The 7910-nt window shown below is 39.0% G+C and overlaps 1 protein-coding gene across 1 annotated transcript in view; it reads right to left on the reverse strand.

The window, feature by feature from the left end:
• Gnai3 (G protein subunit alpha i3) overlaps window positions 1-7910 on the reverse strand; it is a 47187-nt gene that overhangs the window by 38827 nt on the left and 450 nt on the right. The gene's annotated exons all lie outside the window — the stretch shown is intronic.

Here is a 7910-nt window from a genome sequence, read left to right on the forward strand (position 1 = left end):
GTGGTGCTGGGGGACTGAACCGCGGTCCCTGATGCTTTTGCTAAGCTTGTTCTAAGTAGGTGCTTTAGACCACTGAGCCATCTCTCCAGCCCTCACCAACTTCTTAAGAAAACAACCCATTAACAAAGTCTTAATAAGGAAAAAAATACTGTTTTATCTCTTTCCTGAACTTTGGGTAATTTTTTGATGTTCATAAAAGTAGTAGACTAGAAAATCTGCAAGAAAAAAGGGGTAATGTTCTGAAAAAGAGATTACTATGTTTTTATAATTCCTAAATAAAAAAATCAAAGGCAATTAATTTCAAACTATTCTGAGCTGAACGTGTTCATAACAGGGGGGTAACCCGCTCGGATCCCCCTTCTCTCTCTCTCTCTTTCTCTCTCTCTCTCTCTTTCTCTCTCTCTCTCTCTCTCTCTCTCTCTCTCTCTCTCTCTCTCTCAGACAGAAGCTTTCTTTCCCCCAGTAAATATTCTGCTCTTAACCTCAAAAAGAAAAAAAAAAGTGTGTTGATAACAGGACTGAGAATCCTACACCTGTACCTCAAGGAGAAATTTAATTTTATCTCCCAACTATACAAACATCAATATTGAGAAACAAGCAGGCCATGTTTTCATGAACTAATAAGAAATAAAAACAGGCACCAGGGAGATGGCTCAGTGGAATAAGCGTTTCCCTGCTAAGCGCAAGGGTCTGAGTTCAATCCCCGGTTCGCAAAAAAAAAGAAAAAGAAATAAAAGCAGTGGTATGTTTAGTTCCTCTATTATTTCCATCTCACTCATATTCAACCTGTATTTAATGAGTATTTACTAGGTGATACACATTGTCATTGTTATCAATCATTAATTCTCTAGCTTTAAAATTCCACCCACCTCAGTCCTTGAAAAGGCCACCCTTACAAAAAGTCACGATACTTCATGAAACCTCCCATACTTCCAAGCACAGATGACTGGACTGGGAGTAGTACCTGACAAGGATGGACCAATCTGATCCTCTTTCCAATATCTGGAATGAGGAGCCCAGGTGACAGAAGGCACTTAACTACCAGGTCTGGCAGTGTGGAGCCACAGAAATATAAGAATACCCCAAGGTTGAAAACTGGTGCACTGGGAGAAAAGAGGGAGCAGAGAAAGCTGATGAAAGGACTTAACCACCAGCAGAGCAAGTAGCTATTCAACTCTAGGAGAAATGAGAGGAGAAGGTATTAGTCACAATTCATGAGTATACAACCTATTGTATTCCATCTCTTTCCTATCTGTGGGTCTAACACCTAGGAAATCATATCCAGTACCATGTCCTGCCAATAAACTCCTTTACTTGCACGTGTACGAGTGCAAATCCTGTTCCTTACAGCCCCTGAACATTATATTAGAACCTGTAACAGATACAAAGATGAGAATACCTAGTCCTCTTTACCTAAAGAACTCTAGTTAGGAGGGAGTTATACTATATATCAATAAACATACTATAAGGTAGACTGTAAGTGGCACAAAAAGCACCATGAGTTTTTCAAAAGGACAGGAAGAAATACCCAGTTTAGAACACCAGAAAAGTTTCATGAGAAAAGCAACCAAGTAGTAATCATAATGGACCACAGTGTGAGATATTTTTAAAATGTATTTGCTAAAAACCATAAAATGTTGTATTCTGGGTCTAATAAAAAATTGTTTTAAATTTTGCTAGCCTCTAAAATAATCAAAAGGGCTGGGGAGATGGCTCAGTGGCATAAGTACTTACCTAGCAAGTGCAAGGTCTCGGCTCTGGAACTGGGCATGGTGACGCACCCTGGGGAGGCTGAGACAGAGGATCACTACAAGTCCAAACTGCGTTATGAGATCTTGTATCAAAACCATTTTTAAAAAGGGGGCTGTGGAGATAGCTCAATGAATAAGCGCTTGCCTGGCAAGCACAAGGGCCTGAGTTAAATCCCAAATTCCACCAAAAAAAATAAATAAATAAAAAAAAATAAATAAATAAATAAAAAAAAAAAACCAGTAATCAAGAATCTGATGGTAAAAAAAAAAAAAGAATCTGGTAGTAAATGAGTCAAGACTGACTGAGCAACTGACTGATTATAGTACATGAGAGCAGAAAAGAAGTTAAAAATGAGGGTAGCTTTCAACTTACATGATATTAACAAAAAATCACAACCAATGGATTTGGGGACATGATGTGAAGAGGGAAAACAAGTTTGTATGGTGTATTTTTAAACAGCAAAAACTACCTTAATGCATGGAAGGAAGAGGACTGATCTGGGAAATCTCAAGCACACGAAACATTTGTCAAAAAATCCTAGCTACTAAGATGGTCAAATCAAAAGGATTACAAATTTAAGTTCAGCCTAGGCAATTTAGCAAGATTCTGTCTCAAATTTTTAAAAGACCTCTCTATAGAGCTTGCCTAGCATAGCCAAGACTTAGGGTTCAATCTCCAGTCCTGGGGGAAAATTAAAAATGCCTTTTTTTTCAGTACCAGGGACTGAACTCAGGGCCCTGCACTTGCCAGGTAAAACTCTCTTCTAAAAGAGTAAATATGAAATTCTGTCTGGACTTTTTACAATGTCTAGGCTTTTTCTTTTACATATTAAACATTCCACTTTTGTCAGGACACTGGTAACTCTCCTGTATCTGCGCTGTTTTTACCCGTTTACAAATGAGGGAATGAATGCCTACAACCCCAGCACTTTGGAAGACCAAGGCAAGAGGAACACAAGTTTGAACCCAGCCTGGGAACCAAGCAATTTAATGATTTAGTGAGACACTGACTAAAAAATGTTTACAAAAAAAAGTTTGGAGCTGAATGCGAAGGCACAGGGTTCAACTCCCAATACAGGAGGGACGGAGGGAGCGAGGGAGCGAGGGAGCTAGGGAGCTAGGGAGCTAGGGAGCTAGGGAGCTAGGGAGCTAGGGAGCTAGGGAGCTAGGGAGGGAGGGAGGGAGGGACGGAGGGACGGAGGGAGAGAGGGAAGGAGCTGCAGAGGGAGAAAGGGAGATACTGTTGAAGGACTTGATGGAGAAAAATGGCTCCCTTTTTTCCAAGGAAAAATCATAATCACAAACCTTGTTAACAGGTTTTAGAAAATCCAAGGATCATCTGCAGGCATCCCAGGTTAAAGAAAAAAACATGCTATGGAAAAAGTGAGGGAAGGAAAAAAAAAAGAGAAAGTGGGATAAAAAAGAAGTATCTCAGAGACTCATCCACTCCCTTTTCCCCAAGATACCAGCCAAACAAGCAGCTTCATAGCTTCTGAGAGAGAGTTAAGAGTTCAGAACTCTTTCACTAACCCCTGAAAGGTCTCTGGACCATGAATCACTTTTATCATAGTCCTAAAACTCAAGACATTTTTGTAATAAAGAAAATAAGTGCAACCAACTAAAAAAAAGTTAAAGAAACAGTTGCAATTCTAACATTACATGCCTTGTCAAATCCAGTGTTAAATAAGTACCCTATTTATAATTACCATTATTTTCAGACAGAGTGGTTAGGGAAAATCACATTTTGATAAATGGTCCTAAAAAGACCATATTTTCAGAATGCAAAAGTGATAAAGGCAATTATACAAAAGACACAAAGTAGCCAGGAATGGTGGTGCATGCCTATAATCTCACCACTCAGGAGGCTGAGTCAGGAAGACTATTTGAAATCTGAGGCTACCCTAAAAACTATGAAGGCCCTGTCTGAAAATAAAGCAAAAAAGACACAAGAATAACAAGTGCTTAATTTTAAAAAAATTTCTTCTTTGCAATGTCTATTTCTACATTTTATGTCAGTTTTCCCCCAGATACAAAAGAAACCCTCATAAAAGTTTAACTTCTTGACCCCTGCCCCAAACAGATACCTAACATTATAATGAAAATTATCCTGTGAGTATACAATAGCATATTTATCAAAAGACAGTCCTAGGGGCTGGGAAGATAGCTCAGCAGAATATAGAAAGAGCAGTAGAATAAGCACTTGCCTGGCAAGCACAAAGGCCTGAGTTCAATCCCCCGTTCCACCAAAAAAAAAAAAAAAAAGACAGTCTTCATTTTATAAGTATATTCAGCCAGCATATGCAAGCTTAAATATGGATAATCTACTGCATAATACAGAATTAAGAATAGTATTCTAATTCTCTGACTACAACTTAATTTTTGCGATTTTACTCCTCTCACTACGAAAGAATATTTATAAAATTCTGTGAGGATCTTAAAAAAGAACATATTAATTGGAAAAATAGTCAAGTATCTGCCTAAAACACCCGTGGAAAAAGTACTTACACAGCCTCACAAACATAATAATAGCTACTATTTACTGAATATTTTCTAGGCAATAATGATACACAATTTACACATATTATCTCATTTTATATTATGAAACAGAAATCATTATGAAATAGGTATCATCAATCCTACTTTTACATGTGCAAATAATGATTCATTGAGTTAAGTTACTTATTCTGCCTTCTACTACAGCAACCATCGAAGAACAGTAGCCAGGGCCCTCGGCCATCCCATGGCCATGGGTCTCAACAAGGGCCATAAGGTGACTAAGAATGTGAGCAAACTGAGGCACAGCCACCATCGCAGATGTCTCACCAAACACATCAAGTTCCTTCACTCCCTTCAAGCAGTGCACCATGGAGCTGCTCAAGGTCTCCAAGGACAAGTGTACCCTCAAGTTCATCAAGAAAAGGGTGGGGACTCACATTCATGCCAAGGGGAGCCAAGAGGAAGCATGAGGAGCTGAGCAACGTGCTGGCCGCCATGAGGAAGGCAGCTGCCAAGAAGGACTGAGCCCCTCTGGAATAAAGCTTTGCAGAAAATTCAAAAAAAGGTGGGGAGGGATGGGGATATAGCTCAGCGGCAAGTGCCAGCCTGGCAAGCACAAGGTCCTGTGTTTGATCCTTGTTACCACCCAAAAACACAAAAGTTACTCTGAGGTTTCACAGCTAATAACAATAGGAATTTAATTCAGCTCTGTGTGAAGACAAAAGCAGTACCTTTATCCATTACATTTGCACTTCTCAATTTTTGTCACATCCTGGAACACAATGAAAATGATAATATTTCTAAGGCTCACTGGAGTAAACCAGAGGGGACTTGGTAAAATGTTTTTCTTCATACTATGAAGCTATTCCATGAAAAATAAAAATACAATGCATCATTTAATTAGTATAAGCCTTCCAGATTTCTTTCTGAATTACCAAATGTAAGTTTACAAAGAATCTCATCAAAAATGTTCAAAATTATTCCAATTACTGTAAAACTCTAAAGTTAAAAAAAAAGATTCAAAATATAAACACTGTAAAAAAAAATTTTGGACACAACATACCTGTATGCAATCCTATTTACCAAACATAGGTTGGGGAGCTTTTCATAATTTAATTTAACTTGATAGAAAATTGTGATTCAGCCTATCAAGATTCTCTCAATAACATGTAAGGAAAATTCAAACTAAAGGTAATAAAGGAAGAATTACAACACTGGAGATTTCCTTAATTTATCTTATACTAGCCTCTTAATTTGAATTGCTATAGTATCTGTAATCTGAAACATTCACCTTGACTTAGTAAAAACTAACATTCATCAAAGTACTACTACATGCCTGGCTGTGTTCTACTTTACAATATTATTATATTTAACTCTCACAGCAATTCTATGAAGGATGTCTATTTTCTCCATTTTAATAATACAGAAATTAAGTGAATAATTTTCCCAAGGTTATGGCTAATAAATGAAATTTGGGATTTGAGGCAGTCTGACCTCAGAGCCCATGCTGTCTGTCTGTTTGTTTGGAGATAGGGTCTCACTATTAGTTCAGATGGCCTGGAACTCATGGGGATTCTCCTGCCTCAGCTCCCACATGTTCGGATCACTGGCATGTACCCCAAGCCCACATCAGGGCCCATGATATTAATCAGTGTGTGAAGCTACATTCCTGTAAGGAAAACAATATATTATGTGCCAAGAGAGATAAAAGCAGAGAAAGCTTAGCTTAAACTAAGTTGGATAGTTTTATAGGGCTGAAGCAGAATTTATATACATCAGAGGAGATTTTCTACACAAAAAATAAACTACTTTTATACTGCCAGATATATTTTGCTTATAGAAAAACCATAACAGATAATTCCTATTTCATACATTCATTATTCCATGGCTCAAGAAAGAGCAGCTATTTCTGTAACCTATTTAAATTTGCTAATTTAACTTGCTCAAGAATACTATATGTAAAAAGCTTTCTTAAAAAACAATAAAGTTGGTAAAAATAAACAAATGTGTTAGTGCTTTTAACTGTTTTTCAAGTTCTGTAAGGCACCATGTGCTTAAACTAAATACATACCTATAAAAACTATAAATTCTGAATAAAGACTTTTTCTAGACATTTGGACAAGTTCTGCTTGCTCTAACAAATCCTATCATTTGGAACAAAGCCTCATGGCACACAACTTTACTACAATAGGCTAAATGTAATGTGCTGAGGGTATCTTTGATGGTCAATGTAAAACAAATCACAGACATAATACATGCTTAATCTTAAAAGATGAAAATATACCTTTAATTTCATAACTAATACATACAGAAAATGTCGGGGCGGGGGAGATAGCTCAGTAGAATAAGCACTTGCCTGGCAAGCGCAAGTGCCTGAGTTCAATCTTTGGTTGTGGGGGGAGAAATCTGTCACCAGAACTTCTACAATTTTCGTTAACACAAAGAAACCCTAGCACATCCTGGAGTACAAAATTAAGTCTTGGGTTACAGTGGCATAGTGTATATGGTCCTCTGGAGCTTCAGACAATGAAAATCTGGCACTTCCATCAAAATGACTCCTTCTCAAAAACCAGTTGTTTTAAAAACTAAAATTTTATTGCTTACAGAAATCATGATTCCTACTCATAACTAACATCTCCTGAAAATACAAATAGTGAAGTGTGGCACGATTTTATCGGTAAACTAATGCCAGAGTGCTTTATACGATTTACTATGTTTCTCAAAAACTGTAAACTAAATCATGCCAAGTGACACGCATCTGACTGTACACAAAAGCCCCTCAAAGCAACTGTCAGGTAACATGCAGTAGTCCTCAAGCCAGTATCTTATTTTGAAGTGAGCAAAACTGGTCCTTACAAGTTTACATAAATGATCAGCTCCTTCAGTCTTCCAACAGATATGTGTAATTCCACAATTCATCCTAAAATAACTCCATTCTGACTGGAAATGATCCCTACCAGTTTCTGCCCACACACCTCAAAGAAGCCACCAGAATTTCCTCAGCACACTGTATCCAACCTCTTCCTTCCAAATACATAGCAATTATAAAATAGGGGCCCGGGAAGATAGCTCAGTACAATAAGCGCTTGCCTGGCAAGTACAAGGCCCTGAGTTCAATCCCCGGTACCGCAAAACAAAAATAAAAATAAGAATTATAAAATAGGAAGAGAATAAACATACAAAAGGTGAAAGAGTACAGTCAGTCTCTGCCCCCAAGGTCTTTTCTTCATACGTAAGAATCTACCATTTATCTCCACCACCTACTTTCATGTACCTGGATAATGCCTCCATCTTGCTAACAGTTCAAAACGTTCACGCTCTCTAACAAACGACAGGATCTTTCTGTCTGACCATTCCGTCCCCACTTCCCTTCATCATTCATCACCCCAGCCTTCCAGCTTTACCCGGCCCAGTATAATTACGCTCCAGCTCACAAACCACTGCACAAACGCATCGTGTACTCTCGCGTCGTCCTTTTAACCAGCCTTGCGACCAGCCCACGAAAGCCTCCCCGAGTACGGGACCACCTCGACGCAGTCGCTCAACGCCACCCCGCCGGAGGCGCACACCCGCCGGCCCGATTCTGGCGACCTCCACGCCCCACCCCCTCACGCCCTCCGCGGCCTCCGCCGCCCGCCCGGGCCGACCGCCCGCCCGCCCGCC

This window comes from Octodon degus, unplaced genomic scaffold (assembly GCF_000260255.1).
Source record: "Octodon degus isolate 3935 unplaced genomic scaffold, OctDeg1.0 scaffold00084, whole genome shotgun sequence".
Classification (NCBI taxonomy): domain Eukaryota; kingdom Metazoa; phylum Chordata; class Mammalia; order Rodentia; family Octodontidae; genus Octodon; species Octodon degus.